Source organism: Ricinus communis, chromosome 5 (genome assembly GCF_019578655.1).
Source record: "Ricinus communis isolate WT05 ecotype wild-type chromosome 5, ASM1957865v1, whole genome shotgun sequence".
NCBI lineage: Eukaryota > Viridiplantae > Streptophyta > Magnoliopsida > Malpighiales > Euphorbiaceae > Ricinus > Ricinus communis.
Genome location: NC_063260.1, coordinates 18,871,331 through 18,897,571, shown reverse-complemented (window position 1 = coordinate 18,897,571; position 26,241 = coordinate 18,871,331). Strand labels below are relative to the sequence as shown.

General features: G+C 29.2%; 1 pseudogene; it reads left to right on the top strand.

Annotated features, from left to right (window-relative positions):
- Window positions 1-7,998: 7,998 nt before the first annotated feature.
- On the top strand, window positions 7,999-11,032 carry LOC112537952 (annotated as a pseudogene).
- Window positions 11,033-26,241: the final 15,209 nt, after the last annotated feature.

Below are 26,241 nucleotides of genomic sequence, written 5' to 3'. Positions count from 1 at the left end.
AAATTTACATTTCAAATTATGCATTTCCAAAAGTAAATTAATATTCTTTTTATGCTGATTTCTGTTAACCGTTGCTTTTTTTTTTTTGTCTATTTTCTTTATCTGTTAGGCGATCAGGTCAAAGGACTTAATTAATAAAAAATTTTAATTTAATTTTTAGACTTATTAATAATGCATCAAATTTATCTAAAATTAAAATTGTATTGCTATTTCGTAAAGTTTATTTTATTTTTAGAATATAACAAAACTTAAATTAATAATTTTAACTATAATTTATCAGTATAAATTTAATTATAATTTTAAAAAAATTTCAGTATAATTTAATTTATCAATCAATAATTTATCCATCAATATATTAAAATATTTTTCTATATCAATACCGATTACATCTATCCATATATCCTATTTTCACTATAATTAATTGTGGCCATAACACAGCGATTCATTAAATTAATTAATTAACTAAACTTCATTAATTTAGAAACACAATTTACATACAATGACTTAGTTTAACAAGTCCAATATATAATCTATTATAATACATCTATTTAGGGTCTCTAAAATCTGGTTGCTAAAAAATCTTAATGGCAACGAAAATACAAAATGAAAGTGTCGTTAGATAAGGAATCCAAAAACATATATCATGTTGCCCGAATGTCATTAAAAATTAATGTATCAAGTGATTTTTGGCTGGGCATTAGAAAAGATATTTTTCCTCCATTCATCACTAAAAACAACTTCGCCTCAGCTGAAGATTCCAATTCCAACATCAAATCAGTGAAATAACATGGATTAGATGATGAAATAGTGGTCTAGTGTATGCGGGTAACTCCCGTCTGTGAAAGGGTGTGAGATTGAAAGGATGAATTGATCAAAGTAAAATTGAAAAAGCCAATTGCAAAAACATGTTGAATTAAGGGGACAGTTATGTATTTAGCCTTAGCATCTTAACATATTCCTGCATGTGCATACCAATACCGTGAATACAAATACAAATAAGATTTCAAGTCAATGTAACATAAGTAGAGACCGCGTTTGTATTGATCAAATTTGTATTTCAATTTCCAACTAAGTCAGCTCTCAATATGCAAAGGAAGTTTCTCATTTCTTTTTTTAAAGTTAAAATTGACAGATCTTATTCTCACTGACATAGTCTTCAACTGCCAACTTGTTTGAATGTGCTTCTTTCTCTTTATCATATTAAATAAACAAAAATTTTCTTTCAATTATTAGAATGTGGTGATATATATATATATATATATATATATATACATATATATTAAGTTTTAAATTCGATTTTTTCATTATTAATATTAAAAAAATTATAATATTATTTAAATCTGAATCGAATAGTATTTTAAACATCAAATAGTTCTTTTATTTTTTCATCGTTTATTTATTTTTCTTTTCTAATTCATAAAATGCCAATAAGACAAAATTAAATTAATCCTATATCAAAAAATGGGTAATTTTTATTTCAAAAAAAATAATAGTTTGGTAACAGGGAATCGGTATCTTACTCATGGCATCCCATAAATTAAGGTATTTGTTTACGTGAGTAAAGTTCAGAAGAAAAAGGTTAAATGGTTTGTTGAGCTAATGATGAAAAGTATTGATTTCTTTTTGCTTGTAGTTTCAAGCCAAGGAAGCTGCTGTCGCATTTCTTTTTTTCTTTTGAGGCATAATTTAATTGGAATTGAAAACCTGTTTTTGTTCTTCTTTTTTTGACTTTGTGCAATTTTTAAGATGCTATTTTCTAAAATCTCCCTCTCTCCTTATATGTATTTTAATTTGTAACACATGAAATTTAAATTTATATATAATTTTATAATTTTTTATTAATATATTAATTAGTAAGTTACATTTTTAATAAAATAATTATTCTAATTCTAAAAAATAACATTAATTATATTTTAAAATTATATTAACTAATAAATTACTATTATAATTATATGAGGATCATACTTCTATCCCAAAAGTAATATATTAATTATGTTTTAATATTATCTTAACTAATAAGTGAATTTCATAATTAGAGAATAATTTTTAACTCTAGAAAATAACATTTTAAATATATTTTTAAATTACATTGGCTAGTAAAATATAATTATATAATAATTTATAATCATAAATGATAGTAATATCGATTATATTAATAATATTGATTTATATAATACTAAAATCAATTAATAAATATTTTAAAATTATTTTTTATTGTATTAATAAAATCTTAAAATATAAAAAATTAGAAAGGTTATTTAAAAATATTTAATTTCTTGTTATTTTTAAAATATTATAAATAAATATTAAATATTAAAAATTTTGTTAAAATTTTATTCATAAATTTAATTTTATAATTAAAATAATAATAATAGCCATGTTAAAATTACCAACAGCTAGTAGACATTCTTTTCTTTCCTCACATTACCATTACCTTCTTGCATGATTTAAAGTTTTTCTTTTTAATTACATATTTAAAGTTCTTAAAATATAATATATATATTTTATATTTATAACTTAAATGCAGATTGATCATAATAATTCTTGATTTGCCACATGATTGAGATCTTCAGTTTGGTGGATCAATTGTTAAACATAAGATAATAAGAAGGCAAGGATTTGCATTTCTTTTCTTTTCACTTGTGAGCTAAAGATTAATAAACAATTCTCTTCTATTCTCTTCATAGTAAGTAAATATTGCTTTAAAAGTTTTTTTTTTAAATAAAAGGAGTCTTTCATTAAATATAATATAAGTATAACTTGTAATAGATAAGTAAACATGACTATATTTAAAAAATATATACTAAAATTGTTGTAAAGATTAACTTTTTCTCTAATCTTCGTTAATTGTGTTGACGGAATAATTGTATATAATACATTTCCTGCATTTATGTTGTAATCCAATACTTAAAAAATTATCTAATATGGAAGTTATAAAAAAGAATTTAAAAAAGTAGAGGAATATGAAATAATTAAATATCATAAATTAAAGTGTTAAAGTTATAATATAATACTTTATAAAATAGTAAAAAAATATTAAAATAGATTAACTATCTAAAAATTATAAAAAAAGAAATAGCTTAGAAGTCATATAATATATTTTGTAGAAAAAAATAATATTACATTTATATATGTATATATATATGTATATGTATGTATGTATATATGTATAAAAGCACAAGTTGTACTCCACCAACAATCAAGTACATGTACTATATATAAAATAGTAGGAAGAAGTTTAAAGTTGTTAAATTACACAGTTATCTAAAATTAGTTGAGCATTGACGTGATCAATTGCAGGCAATAAGTAAGCTAGAGTTATTGCTCGTCATGTTTGAGCAATCAATAAAGTCGCGGCCATTATTTACCAATGAGCTTATATTGGTGTAAGTTGAATAAAGCATACCTTTATTATTTCTTCTAAAATATAATATGAAATAAAGATAGATACATTCTTATAAAGTTCATGGAAAAAGATATTTCAACAAATAATATTTTCATACAAAATTTCATAAATTTTAGTATATTGGGCTAAGAAGAAAGAAGAATAAGAGTGGAATAAAAAAAAAGAAATTAATAATATCAACAACTAAATCCATATTAATAAAATACAAATAGAAGAACAAAGAAATAAAGAAAACAAAAAATATAGTGAGAGTGAAGATTTGACAAGAAAAAGAAAGAGAGTAACGTTAGTGATTTATGGAGAAAAAAAAATTAACAGTTATTATCAAATTCTTAAAACAACAATTTAGTGGTATAGAAAGTTGAACTCTAACAATGTAGAGAATAGTGTCAAATATCATATGACATGCCAAATAAGAAAAAAAAAATATGTTAGGAAATTATTTTCATATATAGATGAATGTGTTCTTTCACTTGTTAAGAAATATAATTTCAGATCAAATATAAGGTTAATAAACAAATGAAACCCAAAAATAGAAGAAAAGAAACAGAAAAGCATAAAATAACAAATGTATGGATTAGAACTCTGAAAGAAAATGAGAAGGAAATGAAATATCCAATACAAATTCGTCTTCACGAAGCCTCTCTTTGAATTATCAAACATTGCATCAAAGAACAAAGAAAATAGAAATTTTGTTTTATGCTTGTCACTTCTTTTTCTTCTTCAATCAGTAATATAAAGAGAATAAAAAAGAAAGGAATAATGGAAGAGCACAAGCGATAAAGAGAATTTTCTCTCCAAGTTTCATCAAAGACGCTTCAACTCTTTTGATTTATTTGTTTAGTATTAATTTTTTTTCTTTTTTCAAATAATTGTATGGTGATGTATATGTTGATCTAAGTCTAATTTCTGATTTAAAAGAAAAGAAAACTGGAAGAACTTTTTTAAGATGGTTGTTTTACTTTGAATTAAGAACTAATGCATGTGTTGATGTAAGCCTAATATATGATTTTAGAAAAAAAAACTGAAGGGGCTCTTTTACTTTGAAAGATGGATGTCTTACTTTACATTAAATGCTATATACAAATAAAAAGTATTAAAAAAGAAAAAATATAACAAAAATACCAAAATACAAAAAAATAATTTCTGATTTAAAAAAAAGGAATTGAAAGAACTCTTTTAAGATGGTGTTTTATTTTACATTAAAAGCTAATACATATATTCATCTAAGTCTAAGGTATGATTTAAAAAAAAAGAAACTTAAATGGTTGTTTTACTTTAAAAAATTGATTTTTTACTTTATATTAAATGCTAGACATAAATAGAAAGCATTAAAAAGGAAAAAATATAACAAAAATATCAAAATGTAAAGAAATAATTTCTGATTTAAAAAAAAGAACTAAAACGACGTTTTTTAAGATAATTATTTTATTTTATATTAAAAGTTAATGCATGTGTTGATTTAAACCTAATTCGGACTTAAAAAAAGAAACTAAAGTGGCTCGTTTACTTTGAGTGATAGATGTTTTTACTTTGCACTAAACGCCGGATACAAATAGAAAGCATAAAAAAGCAAAAAATATAACAAAAATATCAAAATACAAAGAAATAATTTCTTATTTAAAAAGAAACTGGAATGACTTTTTTAAAAACTTTAAATTTTTTTTTTTTAAAAATAGATGATAAGTTTATCGCTATGTAGAACCGATTTGGTTATACGTACAGTCGATCGATTCCATATACAGCCGAATCGGTTCAATATATTTAAAATATATATATAAATATTACTATATAGAGAAATTTTTTTTTTAACACCGGACTTGATTCAAGTGATGATTAATGGCTAAAATAAAAGCTAAGTAATGAGTTAATATATTTCTGGATAATTAAATAATTAATTAAATAAAGTACCAAATGGGGCCATTCTCATTAAAATGATATAAATTTGTATAGACTCAATTAAGCTTTTTGGGCAAAATGACTACTTGTCCGATTTAATAAAGCATCGCCTCCACCGTGTCATTGTAATTTCTTTTTCTGTGTAAATATTACAAAACAAAAGGCATGACAAAAGATGAACGGCAATTTATTTTGATCTGAAAAGAACCGGCAACCTTTCCTATGTCCATTTTTTATCATAAATATGATGAAATCATCTGAATATCTTTTTTTTTCTTTTTTAGGAAAAAGAAAAGAATTCAAATAAAATAATCACAAAATCTCTAAAAAAGAAAAAAGGAAAATGTCTGGCAGTGGAAGCAGAAAAAACTTCGTGGTCCGATACGATATCGTTACTTAGACCACAACAAACAAAAGCCCAATTCTTCTCCTCTCTACCATTCTCCCGATCCCTCCTCTCCTTTCTCCGTCGAGATGTCCCCTGCCACCATCTCAGCCGTTCCTCGTCGGTCTATTTTTCTCGAAGTCGACGTCGGTACAGGAAGCGCACGCGCTGGTTTATTCGATGAGAACGGGAAACTCTTAGGGACGTCTAGTAGTCCAATTCAAATTCGAAAAGAAGTGACTGTGTTGAGGTTATCGATTTATGTTTTTTATTTAATTATTCATATAAAATAAATTAAATTTAGCTTCAATTGATAAAAAATTATAGTTTGATTTTGTTTTTTAAATTATGGCAGCAATCGTCAACAGATATATGGCATGCAATATGTGCAGCTGTGAAGTCAGCATGTTCACTTGCAAATGTTCTGGTAAAAAAGTTACTGGCATTGGTTTTGCTGCTGCTTGTTCAGTGATTAGGATATGTTTGGCTAAGTTGTCGTCCATAATTGTATTTGACAAAATTATCTATAGTTATTGTCGTTTATATTTTTAATGATGTAGACATTAATTTAATTATTTTTTCTCTTTTTATTAAAATGCAGCATTACTTATTCTTCTAAAAAAAATTTATTTATTTTAATATTAAATTAATATTTTTAAGGGATTTAAGAAATACTTTAGGCTGTTATTTATTTATTTGTAAAAGAGATTTAAATTAAATTATTTTAAATTAAAATTAAAAGAATAGTAAATAAGATTAAGTAATAAAAAGTTAATTTAATCTATTCATTTTAAAATTAAGAGTTGATGAAAAGTTTCAAATTTGAGTTGTTGTAAATTAAAGCTGTAGTTGTGGATTGCTTTTCTAAAAAATTATTAGTTATTTTCTAGTGATAATATATTTTTTTTTTATTTATAAATTTTGTCTTTTGACTAGATTGGCTGATAGAAAAATCTAATGAAGAGAATTTAATATTATATAAAATTAAATCTAAGAGAACATTTATTCAATTTTCAAATTAATGCTATCAAAATATTAATATAATCAAAATAATCAATTTCAAATATCATTTAAAACGAATGTAGTTTTTAAAAAGATAAATCGCATCTAATTCTAAAAAGTTGTACCAAATTATATCCTCTGGATGAGCATTTAAAAACAATGACTACATGATTTATGGTGAAGCTCTTACATTAACAAATCATCCTTAATTTTTCTTTCCCTTTTGCTCTCTAGTTAGATTTAAAATTACTCTGTCTATCTATTATTCACATCAGACCTTAAATTAATTCCTCTTGCTATTATTGTGTTATACACACCAAAATTATGTTACATAAGTCAATTTTCACATAATTTTTCAAATTAAAAAAGGAAAACTATTGTTTGGGTTGCTAAAAGGCAATTATAATTTTGAGCAAAAAGATAACTCATATATAAATTGAAAAAGAAATGATTAAAAATTGAACTTCAGGTAAAGAAAGTATAGCTCAACTAATAATTCTTTTATTAAAAATAGATAATGTTCGAATAAAATAATTAATTGTAAACTCGTGCACATAGTCATATTCATTGGACATATAATAAAACTTTGAAAACATATGAAAAATGTAAATGGTGAAAAAAATCATAAAAATAATAAGTAACATGTTGTAAGAGGACCGATATATATACTACTAAAAAATTATTTATTTTCAATTATGGACGATTAATGATCATAGAGTTCTAAAATGTGTACCAAAAAGAGACGAAGAAAAACCAGTAAAAAGTAAAAAAATAATATTAATTACAAGAAGCCTATCCGACAACTTTTACAATAGTTGCAATTGGTGGTGTCATTGCACACTCTATTTTGTTAAGGCAAAATAAAAATAAAGATATTTAGATTTAAAATACTATTTTACTCATAATAAAAAGTTGTCAAGTTATACAAAATCAATGAAATACATTACCATATAAAATATTTTTTGTTAAGACAGGATAAAAATAAAAACATTTAGAGTTAAAATACTATTTTAGTCATAATAAAAAGTTATCAAGTTATATAAAATCAATAAAATACCATATAAAATATTTTTTTATGTTAAACATAAATTTTCTAGTTAGAATGTAACAATAACACTATCTAATTTTTAATTTTATTTTCATTTACAATCTTATTAAAATTGTATATTTTTTGCCAATAAATTGGGGGAAATCAATTTTTTTATTAAATAATATAGAAATGCTAAGCTAAAAGTCTTTCACTTTAAATTAAAATTTTAAAATTACTTATAAAATAGAAATGTAATAAAAGAAATAGAAAATGTAATACAGCATCCCCCAATTCTTTTCCTCTCTACCATCCCAAACGTTATTCTACCATTCTCCCGATCCCTCCTCTCCTTTCTCCGTTGAAACGTCCACTGCCTGAAGTCTTTTTACCGTTGATGAGAAATATCAAGAGTCCATTCTAGCTAATTAGGAAGTCTTTTAAACGTTGATGAGGAATATCAAGAGTCCATTCCCATAACAGCATCCCAAACGTTATTTTCCCCCAATTCTTTTCCTCTTTACCATCCCAAACTTTATTTTCCCCCAATTCTTTTTCTCTCTACCATCCCAAACGTTATTTTCCCCCAATCCTTTTCCTCTCTACCATCCCAAACGTTATTCTACCGTTCTCCCGATCCCTCCTCTCCTTTCTCCGTCGAGACGTCCACTGCCACCGTCACAGCCGTTCCTTGTCAGTCCGTTTTTCTCAGAGTCGACGTCGATCCGTTTTTCTCGGAGTCGACGGTGGTACAAGAAGCGCTCGCGCTGGTTTATTCGATGAGAACGGGAAACGCTTAGGGACGTCTAGTAGTCCAATTCAAATTCGGAAAGAAGTGACTGTGTTGAGGTTATCGATTTATATTTTTTATTTAATTATTCATATAAAATAAATTATATTTAGCTTCATTTGATAAAAAATTATAGTTTGATTTTGTTTTTTAAATTATGGCAGCAATCGTCAACATATATATGGCATGCAATATGTGCAGCTATGAAATCAGCATGTTCACTTGCAAATGTTTCTGGTCAAGAAGTTACTTGCATTGGTTTTGCTGCTATTTGTTCTATTGGTTTGTCATATTTATTTTACATTGTTTGGGTAGAGTTATTCTGTTTCAGTGATATTTTCATGTTTGGTAACCTCATAGTTGATAGAATTCAATTCTGTCAATTTAATAAAATAAAAACAAGGTATTTTGGAAGTAACGAAATCATGCCAAAAGTGACATGATTGTGCAAGGATTGATCTCGTTTGTTCTACATTAAATTTCTGAATTGCCTTTTTGGTAGAAATTGTGGCTATACTGCCTTTTGTATATTCAATTTTTATTTTATTTTAAACAATGTTACTTTTAAAAAAAAAAACTTTTTAGTGGCTGTTGATGCTGATGGAGCACCGGTATCAGTTTCGTGGAGTGGAGATTCAAAAAGAAATATTATAGTTTGGATGGATCATAGAGCTGTTAAACAAGCTGAGAAAATTAATTCTTCTAATTTACCAGTATTACAGTATTGTGGTGGCACCTTTTCTCCTGAATGCAGCCTCCAAAGGTACTTATTCATATTGTGTTTGTAAACTCTCGAAATTGCAAGAATTCAATATTACTGAGTTTTCGAGTTTTGTCAGTTTTTATTTGGAAAGATCATAGTTGCTAGAATTTGATTCTTTCAACTTAAAAAGAATATGACATTTTGAAAGAAATGAAATCATAATACTACAAGTGACATGATTTTCTACGAATGTAGTTCAATTGAATTCTTGCAAATGATTTATTTTGAACAATGATAATGTGTTGTTCTAAGATTGCCTTCCTATCCCTATATCAGACCTAATCTACAGTGCATTTATTTCAAAATTTTAAGAATAATAAGTGCTTTGATTGATTCTGAGTTTCCAATATTGAGATTGATGAGAAAATAGGTTCTTCTTCTGCCTTTCTTGTTGGTGCTGTATTTGTTTGTGTTAGTATTGAAAATATTGCAGCTTCTATGGGTGAAAGAAAATTTGCAAGAGTCATGGTCCATGGTGTTTAGATGGATGGATTTGAGTGATTGGTTGTCATACATGTAATTATTTTATCTCCAAACATTCTTATATTTATTATCAACCATAAACCTCTGTTACATCCTCTAAGTATTTGCCTATATGTTTAGGAACTAGGTCTTGAAGTTGGAACTCCTGTGGGGACTTCACTGATTGATGCTCATGCTGGTGGCGTGGGGATCATGGAGAGTGTTCCTCTTCCTGACACAAATTATGATGTTAAAGGTATTATGTCATTTGGAATGAAAGATAGATCTGTTTCCTTTATTGTCTGTTAAGTCCTGTGACAGCAAAAAGATACTTCCTCACTTTCTTATAAACTTTGACTTTACAGAGCACGATAAGGAAGCAATATGTCATCATATGGCTTTAGTCTGTGGTACTTCTACTTGTCATATGGCTGTATCACAGAGCAAGCTCTTCATTCCTGGGGTTTGGGGACCTTTTTGGTCAGGTAACATCTACAATTTCTAATATCAATGTCTGTCTCCTTGAAATTTATTACAGTGCTGCGGCAGGCTATCATTTTGGAGTATTGTGAATATTATAATGAAATGATTTTTAAGACATGGATGTGTAGACATGCATACATTTTATCATACTTTAATCAAAAGTCGGCGTTTATCTGTCATATGTCATCGTATGGCTTTAGTCTGTGGTACTTCTACTTGTCATATGGCTGTATCACAGAGCAAGCTCTTCATTCCTGGGGTTTGGGGACCTTTTTGGTCAGGTAACATCTACAATTTCTAATATCAATGTCTGTCTCCCTGAAATTTATTACAGTGCTGCGGCAGGCTATCATTTTGGAGTATTGTGAATGTTATAATGAAATGATTTTTAACACATGGATGTGCAGACATGCATACATATTATCAAACTTAATCAAAATTCAGCATTTATCTGTCCACAGCAATATATTGCTGGACTTAATCTCAAGGCATTTTTTTTTTCAATTCCTGCAGCAATGATCCCTGAGTACTAGCTTACAGATGGTGGACAGAGTGCTACTGGGGCATTATTAGATTACATCATAGAAAACTATATTCGTGGAGTGGGGATTCAAGAAGAAATATTATAGTTTGGATGGATCATAGAGCTATTAAACAAGCTGAGAAGATTAATTCTTTTAATTCCCCAGTATTACAGTACTGTGGTGACGTCCTTTCTCCTGAAATGCAGCCTCCAAATGTACTTATTCATGTTGTGTTTGTAAACTCTCGAAATTGCAAGAATTCAATGTTACTGAGTTCTCAATTTTAGTCAATTTTTATTTGGAAAGATCATAGTTGCTAGAATTTGATTCTTTCAACTTAAAAAGAACATGGCATTTTGAAAGAGAAATGAAATCATAATACTATAAGTGACGTGATTTTCTAAGAATGTAATTCAATTGAATTCTTGCAAATGATTTATTATGAACAATGATAATGTTTTGTTCTAAGATGGCCTTCCTATCCCTATATCAGACCTAATCTACAATGCATTTATTTCAAAATTTTAAGAATGATCAGTGATTTGATTGATTCTGAGTTTCAAATATTGAGATTGATGAGAAAATAGGTTCTTCTTCTGCCTTTCTTTTTGGTGCTGTATTTATTTGTGTTAGTATTGAAAATATTGCAGCTTCTATGGGTGAAAGAAAATTTGCAAAAGTCACGGTCCATGGTGTTTAGATGGATGGATTTGAGTGATTGGTTGTCATACAGGTAATTATTTTGTTTCCAAACATGCTCAATGTTTATACTCGTACATGATTCTCCTAGACTAGTCAAATACTTGCATATTTGATGCTACTGTGCTGATCTCATTGTTTTTTCTTGATATTTAGAGCAACGGGAGATGATACTCGTAGTCTATGTACCACAGTATGCAAATGGACATATCTTGGGCATGCACATATGCAGCAAATGAATGAAAAAGATTCTCGAGATATGGAAGCTTGTGGATAGGATGATGACTTTTGGGAAGAGATTGGCTTGGGTGATCTTATAGATGATCATCATGCTAAGATTGGTATGCTTATATGAAAAGGAGTTCTGTGCATTTTATTTTTATGATAGTTTATCATTGACATACTGTCTTCCATGTGATGCTGGACTTGTGATAACCAAAATTTAAACTTAAAATACGGGGAATGTATAGGTGCCTGTGGACTTATTAAGTTTGTTATACCTGTCAGTTGAATATCTAATTTGCCATGATACTATGCTTAAGTTCTAGAAACTCAGTATTCTTGTCAAAGCTTTAGTGTGCATCTAATTTTTATAAGGCCTATTCTTATACCGGGAACTGTGAAATGGATTTTAATAGCTTGAGACTTTAAAGAATGTCTGTTGTTCCTTTAATTAATTCAATGAATGTCTGTTGTTCCTAAGTTAAGTTGAAATTTTAGTTCATTTTTTGGTGGACAATAGGGATTTTCAAATGGATGGGTAGAGTATGGAAAAAGTGGGTTACATTTCTGTGTATTGTTGTTGTCATCACTAGAGAATTACTACAGCTCGTGATTTGTACTGCAACCAGTGCCAAGGCTGCTAAGCAATAATCCCACCTGCTACTATTATTATAACTGTTTTTAATACTACCACATTTTATAGCCACCAGTAAACTAGCTGCGTGACTATTGTTATCAATACCATCTTTGCTATTAACCCTACCGCTGCGTTGAACCAAAAATTAACTACTTCTATGTATGATGGCCATCATTGAACTGCATTATCAATTCATGGTTTTTATTAACTAACGATATATTACGTGTATTTTATTGGGAATTTGGAAACAACTCAGTATTTTTTTTCAAACTCTATTTAATTTTTCTAACTCCATTGTTTTCTCAACTTTGCGAATCTAAAGAAACTATTCACTCAAGAATCCTTAGGTAATATACACCTAAATTTACAGATTCAAATGAGAATTATTTTAAAACATAAGAGCTGTGGCCGATTCGGTCCGATACAATGTGATTAGGTCTGATACGATTGTTTGCTTTTGATATCAATATTATTCATGAAATTGTTATCTAAAACATTGCCATCAATATATAGAGTGTATTTTCCATATCCTTATATGTTAAAATCGTTTTCCAAGTTGTCTCACTTATAGATTCTTATGATTCAATGAACAATAGCAATTAAATACACCATTCCTTCATGATTTATTCAATTAAATGCAATTTAATCACATAAGTCATGCATAAGGTGATACCAAAATTATCCTTTATTATTACTTTGTCAGTTTAGTTGCATTAAAATTCGTTGATTTTATTTTAATTTCTCAGATTTCAGATTCTTTTCTAGAGGAAGCGTTGCTCTTATTTTATTGCTAACGCATGAAGCTTATGCATCTTTATGCTAATTGTTTATTCAATGCCTAAGGTGATACCAAATTCAATTGCATTATAATTTGTTTGACTTTATTTTAATTTTAATTTTATATCGTTTAGCTTTTAGCTTCTTTTCTAGAGGGAGGGTCGCTATTATTATTATTTAATTAAATAGAAGACAAAGTTTAGGTTGAGTTTTTATTTGTTTATTTAATCTTTAACTGATTTTTATTAGCCATTATGTTTGAATATAGTGTATATATATATATATATATTTAAAATGATAAGTACTATTGGCCATCGTATTTGAATAAAATGATAGGCTGATTTTAATATTTGTTTGCTAGGTCCTGAATTTCCTTCCAAATTTTGTCTTGACAGTCAATTTTGAAAACTCATATACTGAATCTCTATGACACATGAATGGTTGGTTTTTGGGTATGTTGTTTCCTCGTTTATGTAATTTGTGTATAAAATGGCACTTTGATTCAACAGTCGGATCTTGAGTTATGGCCATTGTTCTAGGGACTGCCCATAGAGAATTTTCTAAAATAGAATTAGGGATCTTCCTTGTTTCTTTGAATTGCTTTCTAGTTTGGCAAATTGTAATTACCCCTTAATTCAATGAAATATATGACAGGCTTTCGATACAAGAAATTATGGGATTTAAGCCTTTAGTTTAAGTTGAAAGTGGTGACTGATCAGGCTAGCATAATGTGAGTATATCTTTTATTATTGCACTGATTTTGATATCAATTTCATGATACTTTGTTTAAAACCTGCCGTCAATGCAGAGGAAAATATTTTTCAGAACCTCTTATGTTAAGACTGATTTCCAGGTTGTGTCACTTATAGATTCTTATGGTTCAATGAACATAGCAATAGAGTACACCTCCCTCCATGATTTATCTGATTATAACACTTTCTTCTTTTATGATGCACATTGATCAAGTTCATTTGTTTTACAATTTGAAACATAGCAATCAACTGTAAAAAAGCAAAGCATGATTTGGTTCTTTTTTAACATATCATTTTAGTTTTGCATTTACCAATATCTTACTCTTCTTCTTGTAACCTGACATCATATAATTTATACAGACGAAGTGTAGCTTTCCCTGGATGAATAAGACCGTTGGTTTATGTGCTGATCCAACATTTGGATGAAGAAAAAGATTAGGAATTGGTTAACAGTGGATATTCTTGCCCCTGATGTAGCTACATTGTTGCTTATCTGGTTCAACCATTGGACCAAAAATTGTTGATACATGTGCATTTACTAGTATTTACCTCTACTGCAATTTTCCCTCATTATTTCTTTCCCCAGTCTGATATAATATACGGGTGAAGTCTTAATGTTCACTAGTTATTAATTATTGTGAATATGCCAGGAAAGTCTTTCAATCTTGAATTGTTAGCTTGAATAGTTCATGGAACCTCAAATTGAATTTTGGATAGTTCATACCAGTAAGGTTGGTGTTCAGGGTTGGAAGAACTAAGCAGGTTCGGTATGCAGACAAATTTTTATTTTACAACATGTATAAAAATTAAAGAAATATGCACTAAATCCAGTACTGTAAGTCTATGATAGGTTGTTCTGACTACTTTTGAGAATAATAGTTTTCTTTTCCAGTGTTGTGTGCATGTTAACAAACTTAATGCTTATTTGTTCATGATTGGTGCAGGCTGCCCTATTGCACTACCACGAGAAAGTGAATCTGTGCTATTAGGTTTGCTGTTGCCGCAAAAGAAAATATGCCAGTCTCAGTGAGGCCATGAGGGCCCTGAATGCAGCAGGTTAGGTATGCATGAGTGCTTGCTTCTGAATTTTCAGTTCAATTCATAACTTTTATGACATATAACTAGGTACAAAACAATAAATGATTAGAGAAGAGGTTTTAAGTGAGTGCAAAACATAATGCAGCTTCTCTTTTGTGCATTATATTTTTGTTGAAATTCCTATTAGTAATTGTTTTCTCTTGGTTCATCCCATTACTCCCACCTCCCTCCATCTCTCTAAGAAAAAAAAAAGAGAAAAACAGACAAGGAATTTGAAAGAAGTATTACTTCAATAACGTTGACCTGCAAAGCAATTATGCTAAGGAATTTTATAGATTAGTTGTGAATAAATAAATCTAAAGGCCCTTGCTTAAGATTGGGGCTTGAAGTTGATGGTAGAATTCGGCAACACATGGCAGACTTTACCTCATTGCTCCTTCAAAGTTTTGGTGTTTTTGTGTATTATTATGGAGAAGAAGTTGCAGAAATTGCCTAAATGAATTTTACCTTGCATTTTGTTTCTTATGCCATACTTTAGCACTGCCAGGGTCTAGTCATTTGGTTGAAGTTTTGATTACATTTATAAACCACCTCTGCATAGTCTTAAACTATATTAATTTGTTCTTTTACTTAGAACTGCCTTTACTAGTCAGTATGTTCTGAAATAGTAACAACTTGCTATATTGTTGTCAACGGTACATGGATTGGCTCCCGTTAATTTCAAAATCAATAGGGAGTTGTATGTTATTATATAAAATAGTTTGTAAACTGAGAGGATCATGGGGGTGGTATATGCAGCTTATTTCACTTGATTAAATATTAAACCAATATTCTAAAATATAAGGAGCTGCTAACCTGGGATTAATTCTTGTGCAAATTGTTCTGCTCTATCGTCATATTTTTTTTTATTAATATCCATTTGATTCAGTGTAATTAACATGAATTTTTTCAGGTCATTCATCCATTAAAAGACCCAAAAGGTGAAGCAGTATTGTGATGCCAAATACTGAGTATTCCGGGAGATTTATGAGCAGCAACTATCTCAACGTGCATTAATTGCTAAAGCTTTGGAATAGGTCATGCTGCTACTAAGGACTTGTGGAATGAGAATGACCAAACTTAGTGATTAAGATGATATGCGATGCATTATGTGAAAAAGTAGATTTTAACTGCATAACTAGATTGAGTTAGAACCTCCTAGACGATGGGGTAATCATCGGACATAGGCGCATATGCTTGACAAGTAATATTAGGCTACAAGTGCTTTGATATTATTATTTTGATCAGTATTGCTAGGTGTTTATTGATGTTGATGTGATTGTCTGTGTTTGCATCTTTATTATGATCTTAATCAGCCGTCAAAAAGAAACGCCGCCACTATCCAAATAGACTGATTGGGTTAGTAGCTAATACTTAATTTTGTTAAGTTGCATGGCGGAGTTACTTCAAAGTTCTTGTTGGGTTATTTTTGTTTTTTGTTTGAATTACTTCTTTTGTTTGATGTTTGAATTACATTGTTTGTAATATACTCTGATGATTGTTAATTATAAATAGAAAATTTATAAAATCTAATTTGTTAAAAATGGTTTGTGCTTGAAGATTGGAGCTCGAAGAACATAAGGTTTGCCTCGGCACAAGTTAAGTTGAAGAACTGATGATGGGTTAGAAGCTGATACTTGAAAAGCTAAGTCGTTTATTCTTGAGCTAAATATAACTTTTTTAATTTTCTTAATTTGTTCACTGTCTCAATTTCTATTTCTATATCAGTACTTCTACCTCATCTCTACCAAACATTACTTTTGAAGTAACTCCACCATGCAACTTAATAAAATTAAAGATTAGCTACTAACCCTATCATGAAATTATTTAGAGATGAGGTAGAGGTACGAACCTAGGAAATAAAAATTGAGACAGTGAACAAAATATAGTTTGATGATTGTTAATTAGAAATATAAAATTTATAAACTCTAATTTGTTAAAAATGGTATGTGCTTGAAAATTGGAGCTTGAAGAACATAAGGTTTGCCTCCGCACATGTTAAGTTGAAGAACTGATTATCAGTTATAAGCTGATACTTGAAAAGCTAAGTTGTCTATTCTTGAGCTAAATTTAACTTTTTTTATTTTCTTATTTTGTTAACTATCTCAATTTCTATTTCTATGTGAGTACTTCTACCTCATCTCTACCAAACATTACTTTTAAAGTAACTCCACCATGCAACTTAATAAAATTAAAGATTAGCTACTAACCCTATCATGAAATTATTTAGAGTTGAGGTAGAAGTACGGACCTAGGAAATAGAAATTGAGACAGTGAACAAAATATAGTTTGATGATTGTTAATTAGAAATAAAAAATTTATAAACTCTAATTTGTATATTTGTGACTAGATAACCCGGAGTCATTAAGTGCGACGGATGGAGGTTAGTTTTGGAGCGTCTCACTGTGAGTATTATATTATACATATATGTGTGTATATGCTTTTTCTCCTCTCCCCTTTGCAATAAGCATGCGTTTAATGCGAATGAGAATGACCAAACTTAGTGATTAAGATGATATGCGATGCATTATGTGAAAAAGTAGATTTTAACTGCATAACTAGATTGAGTTAGAACCTCCTAGACGATGGGATAATCATCGGACATAGGCGCATATGCTTGACAAGTAATATTAGGCTACTAGTGCTTTGATATTATTATTTTGATCAGTATTGCTAGGTGTTTATTGATGTTGATGTGATTGTCTGTGTTTGCATCTTTATTATGATCTGAATCAGCCGTCAGAAAGAAATGCCGCCACTATCCAAATAGACTGATTGGGTTAGTAGCTAATACTTAATTTTGTTAAGTTGCATGGCGGAGTTACTTCAAAGTTCTTGTTGGGTTATTTTTGTTTTTTTGTTTGAATTACTTCTTTTGTTTGATGTTTGAATTCCATTGTTTCTAATATACTCTGATGATTGTTAATTATAAATAGAAAATTTATAAAATCTAATTTGTTAAAAATGGTATGTGCTTGAAGATTGGAGCTCGAAGAATATAAGGCTTGCCTCGGCACAAGTTAAGTTGAAGAACTGATGATGCGTGAGAAGCTGATACTTGAAAAGCAAAGTCGTTTATTGTTGAGCTAAATATAACTTTTTTAATTTTCTTAATTTGTTCACTGTCTCAATTTCTATTTCTATGTCAGTACTTCTACCTCATCTCTACCAAACATAACTTTTGAAGTAACTCCACCATGCAACTTAATAAAATAAAAGATTAGCTACTAACCCTATCATGAAATTATTTAGAGACGAGGTAGAGGTGCGAACCTAGGAAATAGAAATTGAGATAGTGAACAAAATATAATTTGATGATTGTTAATTAGAAATATAAAATTTATAAATTCTAATTTGTTAAAAATGGTATGTGCTTGAAGGTTGGAGCTCGAAGAAGATAAGGTTTGCGTCGGCACAAGTTAAGTTGAAAAATTGATGATCAGTTAGAAGCTGATACTTGAAAGGTTAAGTTCTTTATTCTTAAGCTAAGTATAACTTTTTAATTTTCTTATTTTGTTTACTATCTCAACTTCTATTTCTGAGGTTAGCACATCTACCTCGTGTTTAAGTAATTCCATGATAGGGTTAGTAGCTAATTTTTAATTTTATTAAGTTGCACGGTGGAGTTCCTTCAAAAGTCATGTTGGGTTATATTACTTTTTTTTGTTTGATTTTTGAATTGACTTGTTTGCAATATAGTCCGATGATCAAGTAATTAGAAATAGAAAATTTATAAACTCTAATTTGTTAAAAATGGCATGCGCTTGAAGGTTGGAGCTCGAAGAACATAAGGTTTGCGTCGGCACAAGTTAAGTTGAAGAACTGATGATTAGTTAGAAGGTGATACTTGAAAAGTTAAGTTATTTATTCTTTAGCTAAATATAGCTTTTCAATTTTCTTATTATGTTCACTATCTCAATTTATATTTCTAAGGTTAGTACCTCCACCTCATTTCTAAGTAATTTCATTATAGGGTTAGTAGCTAATCTTTAATTTTATTAAGTTGCATGGTGGAGTCACTCCAAAAGTCATGTTGGGTTCTTTTAATATTTTTGTTTGAATTGTTTTATGTTTGAATTGAGTTGTTTGTAATATAGTGTGATGATTGTTAATTATAAATAGAAAATTTATAAAATCTAATTTGTTAAAAATGGTTTGTGCTTGAAGATTGGAGCTCGAAGAACATAAGGTTTGCCTCGGCACAAGTTAAGTTGAAGAACCGATGATGGGTTAGAAGTCGATACTTGAAAAGCTAAGTCGTTTATTCTTGAGCTAAATATAACTTTTTAATTTTCTTAATTTGTTCACTGTCTCAATTTCTATTTCTATATCGCGATTTCTACCTCATCTCTACCAAACATTACTTTTGAAGTAACTCCACCATGCAACTTAATAAAATTAAAGATTAGCTACTAACCCTATCATGAAATTATTTAGAGACGAGGTAGAGGTACGAACCTAGGAAATAGAGATTGAGACAGTGAACAAAAATATAGTTTGATGATTGTTAATTAGAAATACAAAATTTATAAACTCTAATTTGTTAAAAATGGTATGTGCTTGAAGATTGGAGCTCGAAGAACATGAGGTTTGCCTCGGCACATGTTATGTTGAAGAACCGATCATCGGTTAGAAGTCGATACTTGAAAAGCTAAGTTGTCTATTCTTGAGCTAAATTTAACTTTTTTTTTTTATTTTCTTATTTTGTTAACTATCTCAATTTCTATTTCTATGTGAGTACTTCTACCTCATCTCTGCCAAACATTACTTTTGAAGTAACTCCACCATGCAACTTAATAAAATTAAAGATTAGCTACTAACCCTGTCATGAAATTATTCAGGAGTTGAGGTAGAAGTACGGACCTAGAAAATAGAAATTGAGACGGTGAACAAAACATAGTTTGATGATTGTTAATTAGAAATAGAAAATTTATAAACTCTAATTTGTATATTTGTGACTAGATAACCCGGAGTCATTAAGTGCGACGGATGGAGGTTAGTTTTGAAGCGTTTCTTGTGAGTAGTATATTATACATATATGTATGTATATGCTTTTTCTCCTCTCTCCTTTGCAATATGCACGCGTTTAGATGGATGGCGGAGTTACTTCAATATTCTTGTTGGGTTGTTTTAATTTTTTGTTTGAATGACTTTTTTTATTTGATGTTTGGATTGAATTGTTTGTAATATAGTTTGATGGTTGTTAATTTTAAATAGAAAATTTATAAACTCTAATTTATTAAAAATGGTTTGTGCTTGAAGGTTGGAGCTCAAGAAGATAAGGTTTGCGTCGGCACAAGTTAAGTTGAAAATTGATGATCGGTTAGAAGTCGATACTTGAAAGGTTAAGTTCTTTATTCTTGAGCTAAGTATAACTTTTTAATTTTCTTATTTTTTTTACTATCTCAACTTCTATTTCTGAGGTTAGCACATCTACCTCGTGTTTAAGTAATTCCATGATAGGGTTAGTAGCTAATTTTTAATTTTATTAAGTTGCACGGTGGAGTTCCTTCAAAAGTCATGTTGGGTTATATTACTTTTTTTTGTTTGATTTTTGAATTGACTTGTTTGCAATATAGTCTGATGACTGTTAATTAGAAATAGAAAATTTATAAACTCTAATTTGTTAAAAATGGCATGCGCTTGAAGGTTGGAGCTCGAAGAACATAAGGTTTGCGTCGTACAAGTTAAGTTGAAGAACCGATGATTAGTTAGAAGGTGATACTTGAAAAGTTAAGTTATTTATTCTTTAGCTAAATATAGCTTTTCAATTTTCTTATTATGTTCACTATCTCAATTTATATTTCTAAGGTTAGTACCTCCACCTCATTTCTAAGTAATTTCATTATAGGGTTAGTAGCTAATCTTTAATTTTATTAAGTTGCATGGTGGAGTCACTCCAAAAGTCATGTTGGGTTCTTTTAATATTTTTGTTTGAATTGTTTTATGTTTGAATTGAGTTGTTTGTAATATAGTGTGATGATTGTTAATTATAAATAGAAAATTTATAAAATCTAATTTGTTAAAAATGGTTTGTGCTTGAAGATTGGAGCTCGAAGAACATAAGGTTTGCCTCGGCACAAGTTAAGTTGAAGAACTGATGATGGGTTAGAAGCTGATACTTGAAAAGCTAAGTCGTTTATTCTTGAGCTAAATATAACTTTTTTAATTTTCTTAATTTGTTCACTGTCTCAATTTCTATTTCTATATCAGTACTTCTACCTCATCTCTACCAAACATTACTTTTGAAGTAACTCCACCATGCAACTTAATAAAATTAAAGATTAGCTACTAACCCTATCATGAAATTATTTAGAGACGAGGTAGAGGTACGAACCTAGGAAATAGAGATTGAGACAGTGAACAAAAATATAGTTTGATGATTGTTAATTAGAAATACAAAATTTATAAACTCTAATTTGTTAAAAATGGTATGTGCTTGAAGATTGGAGCTCGAAGAACATGAGGTTTGCCTCGGCACATGTTATGTTGAAGAACTGATCATCAGTTAGAAGCTGATACTTGAAAAGCTAAGTTGTCTATTCTTGAGCTAAATTTAACTTTTTTTTTTTATTTTCTTATTTTGTTAACTATCTCAATTTCTATTTCTATGTGAGTACTTCTACCTCATCTCTGCCAAACATTACTTTTGAAGTAACTCCACCATGCAACTTAATAAAATTAAAGATTAGCTACTAACCCTGTCATGAAATTATTCAGAGTTGAGGTAGAAGTACGGACCTAGAAAATAGAAATTGAGACGGTGAACAAAACATAGTTTGATGATTGTTAATTAGAAATAGAAAATTTATAAACTCTAATTTGTATATTTGTGACTAGATAACCCGGAGTCATTAAGTGCGACGGATGGAGGTTAGTTTTGAAGCGTTTTACTGTGAGTAGTATATTATACATATATGTATGTATATGCTTTTTCTCCTCTCTCCTTTGCAATATGCACGCGTTTAGATGGATGGCGGAGTTACTTCAATATTCTTGTTGGGTTGTTTTAATTTTTTTGTTTGAATGACTTTTTTTATTTGATGTTTGGATTGAATTGTTTGTAATATAGTTTGATGGTTGTTAATTTTAAATAGAAAATTTATAAACTCTAATTTATTAAAAATGGTTTGTGCTTGAAGGTTGGAGCTCGAAGAAGATAAGGTTTGCGTCGGCACAAGTTAAGTTGAAAAATTGATGATCAGTTAGAAGCTGATACTTGAAAGGTTAAGTTCTTTATTCTTGAGCTAAGTATAACTTTTTAATTTTCTTATTTTTTTTACTATCTCAACTTCTATTTCTGAGGTTAGCACATCTACCTCGTGTTTAAGTAATTCCATGATAGGGTTAGTAGCTAAGTTTTAATTTTATTAAGTTGCACGGTGGAGTTCCTTCAAAAGTCATGTTGGGTTATATTACTTTTTTTTGTTTGATTTTTGAATTGACTTGTTTGCAATATAGTCTGATGACTGTTAATTAGAAATAGAAAATTTATAAACTCTAATTTGTTAAAAATGGCATGCGCTTGAAGGTTGGAGCTCGAAGAACATAAGGTTTGCGTCGGCACAAGTTAAGTTGAAGAACTGATGATTAGTTAGAAGGTGATACTTGAAAAGTTAAGTTATTTATTCTTTAGCTAAATATAGCTTTTCAATTTTCTTATTATGTTCACTATCTCAATTTATATTTCTAAGGTTAGTACCTCCACCTCATTTCTAAGTAATTTCATTATAGGGTTAGTAGCTAATCTTTAATTTTATTAAGTTGCATGGTGGAGTCACTCCAAAAGTCATGTTGGGTTCTTTTAATATTTTTGTTTGAATTGTTTTATGTTTGAATTGAATTGTTTGTAATATAGTGTGATGATTGTTAATTATAAATAGAAAATTTATAAAATCTAATTTGTTAAAAATGGTTTGTGCTTGAAGATTGGAGCTCGAAGAACATAAGGTTTGCCTCGGCACAAGTTAAGTTGAAGAACCGATGATGGGTTAGAAGTCGATACTTGAAAAGCTAAGTCGTTTATTCTTGAGCTAAATATAACTTTTTTAATTTTCTTAATTTGTTCACCGTCTCAATTTCTATTTCTATATCAGTACTTCTACCTCATCTCTACCAAACATTACTTTTGAAGTAACTCCACCATGCAACTTAATAAAATTAAAGATTAGCTACTAACCCTATCATGAAATTATTTAGAGACGAGGTAGAGGTACGAACCTAGGAAATAGAGATTGAGACAGTGAACAAAAATATAGTTTGATGATTGTTAATTAGAAATACAAAATTTATAAACTCTAATTTGTTAAAAATGGTATGTGCTTGAAGATTGGAGCTCGAAGAACATGAGGTTTGCCTCGGCACATGTTATGTTGAAGAACCGATCATCGGTTAGAAGTCGATACTTGAAAAGCTAAGTTGTCTATTCTTGAGCTAAATTTAACTTTTTTTTTTTTATTTTCTTATTTTGTTAACTATCTCAATTTCTATTTCTATGTGAGTACTTCTACCTCATCTCTGCCAAACATTACTTTTGAAGTAACTCCACCATGCAACTTAATAAAATTAAAGATTAGCTACTAACCCTGTCATGAAATTATTCAGAGTTGAGGTAGAAGTACGGACCTAGAAAATAGAAATTGAGACGGTGAACAAAACATAGTTTGATGATTGTTAATTAGAAATAGAAAATTTATAAACTCTAATTTGTATATTTGTGACTAGATAACCCGGAGTCATTAAGTGCGACGGATGGAGGTTAGTTTTGAAGCGTTTTACTGTGAGTAGTATATTATACATATATGTATGTATATGCTTTTTCTCCTCTCTCCTTTGCAATATGCACGCGTTTAGATGGATGGCGGAGTTACTTCAATATTCTTGTTGGGTTGTTTTAATTTTTTTGTTTGAATGACTTTTTTTATTTGATGTTTGGATTGAATTGTTTGTAATATAGTTTGATGGTTGTTAATTTTAAATAGAAAATTTATAAACTCTAATTTATTAAAAATGGTTTGTGCTTGAAGGTTGGAGCTCGAAGAAGATAAGGTTTGCGTCGGCACAAGTTAAGTTGAAAAATTGATGATCAGTTAGAAGCTGATACTTGAAAGGTTAAGTTCTTTATTCTTGAGCTAAGTATAACTTTTTAATTTTCTTATTTTTTTTACTATCTCAACTTCTATTTCTGAGGTTAGCACATCTACCTCGTGTTTAAGTAATTCCATGATAGGGTTAGTAGCTAATTTTTAATTTTATTAAGTTGCACGGTGGAGTTCCTTCAAAAGTCATGTTGGGTTATATTACTTTTTTTGTTTGATTTTTGAATTGACTTGTTTGCAATATAGTCCGACTGTTAATTAGAAATAGAAAATTTATAAACTCTAATTTGTTAAAAATGGCATGCGCTTGAAGGTTGGAGCTCGAAGAACATAAGGTTTGCGTCGGCACAAGTTAAGTTGAAGAACTGATGATTAGTTAGAAGGTGATACTTGAAAAGTTAAGTTATTTATTCTTTAGCTAAATATAGCTTTTCAATTTTCTTATTATGTTCACTATCTCAATTTATATTTCTAAGGTTAGTACCTCCACCTCATTTCTAAGTAATTTCATTATAGGGTTAGTAGCTAATCTTTAATTTTATTAAGTTGCATGGTGGAGTCACTCCAAAAGTCATGTTGGGTTCTTTTAATATTTTTGTTTGAATTGTTTTATGTTTGAATTGAATTGTTTGTAATATAGTGTGATGATTGTTAATTATAAATAGAAAATTTATAAAATCTAATTTGTTAAAAATGGTTTGTGCTTGAAGATTGGAGCTCGAAGAACATAAGGTTTGCCTCGGCACAAGTTAAGTTGAAGAGCTGATGATGGGTTAGAAGTCGAGTACTTGAAAAGCTAAGTCGTTTATTCTTGAGCTAAATATAACTTTTTTAATTTTCTTAATTTGTTCAACGTCTCAATTTCTATTTCTATATCAGTACTTCTACCTCATCTCTACCAAACATTACTTTTGAAGTAACTCCACCATGCAACTTAATAAAATTAAAGATTAGCTACTAACCCTATCATGAAATTATTTAGAGACGAGGTAGAGGTACGAACCTAGGAAATAGAGATTGAGACAGTGAACAAAAATATAGTTTGATGATTGTTAATTAGAAATACAAAATTTATAAACTCTAATTTGTTAAAAATGGTATGTGCTTGAAGATTGGAGCTCGAAGAACATGAGGTTTGCCTCGGCACATGTTATGTTGAAGAACTGATCATCAGTTAGAAGCTGATACTTGAAAAGCTAAGTTGTCTATTCTTGAGCTAAATTTAACTTTTTTTTTTTATTTTCTTATTTTGTTAACTATCTCAATTTCTATTTCTATGTGAGTACTTCTACCTCATCTCTGCCAAACATTACTTTTGAAGTAACTCCACCATGCAACTTAATAAAATTAAAGATTAGCTACTAACCCTGTCATGAAATTATTCAGAGTTGAGGTAGAAGTACGGACCTAGAAAATAGAAATTGAGACGGTGAACAAAACATAGTTTGATGATTGTTAATTAGAAATAGAAAATTTATAAACTCTAATTTGTATATTTGTGACTAGATAACCCGGAGTCATTAAGTGCGACGGATGGAGGTTAGTTTTGAAGCGTTTCTTGTGAGTAGTATATTATACATATATGTATGTATATGCTTTTTCTCCTCTCTCCTTTGCAATATGCACGCGTTTAGATGGATGGCGGAGTTACTTCAATATTCTTGTTGGGTTGTTTTAATTTTTTGTTTGAATGACTTTTTTTATTTGATGTTTGGATTGAATTGTTTGTAATATAGTTTGATGGTTGTTAATTTTAAATAGAAAATTTATAAACTCTAATTTATTAAAAATGGTTTGTGCTTGAAGGTTGGAGCTCAAGAAGATAAGGTTTGCGTCGGCACAAGTTAAGTTGAAAAATTGATGATCGGTTAGAAGGCCGATACTTGAAAGGTTAAGTTCTTTATTCTTGAGCTAAGTATAACTTTTTAATTTTCTTATTTTTTTACTATCTCAACTTCTATTTCTGAGGTTAGCACATCTACCTCGTGTTTAAGTAATTCCATGATAGGGTTAGTAGCTAATTTTTAATTTTATTAAGTTGCACGGTGGAGTTCCTTCAAAAGTCATGTTGGGTTATATTACTTTTTTTTGTTTGATTTTTGAATTGACTTGTTTGCAATATAGTCCGATGTTGTTAATTAGAAATAGAAAATTTATAAACTCTAATTTGTTAAAAATGGCATGCGCTTGAAGGTTGGAGCTCGAAGAACATAAGGTTTGCGTCGGCACAAGTTAAGT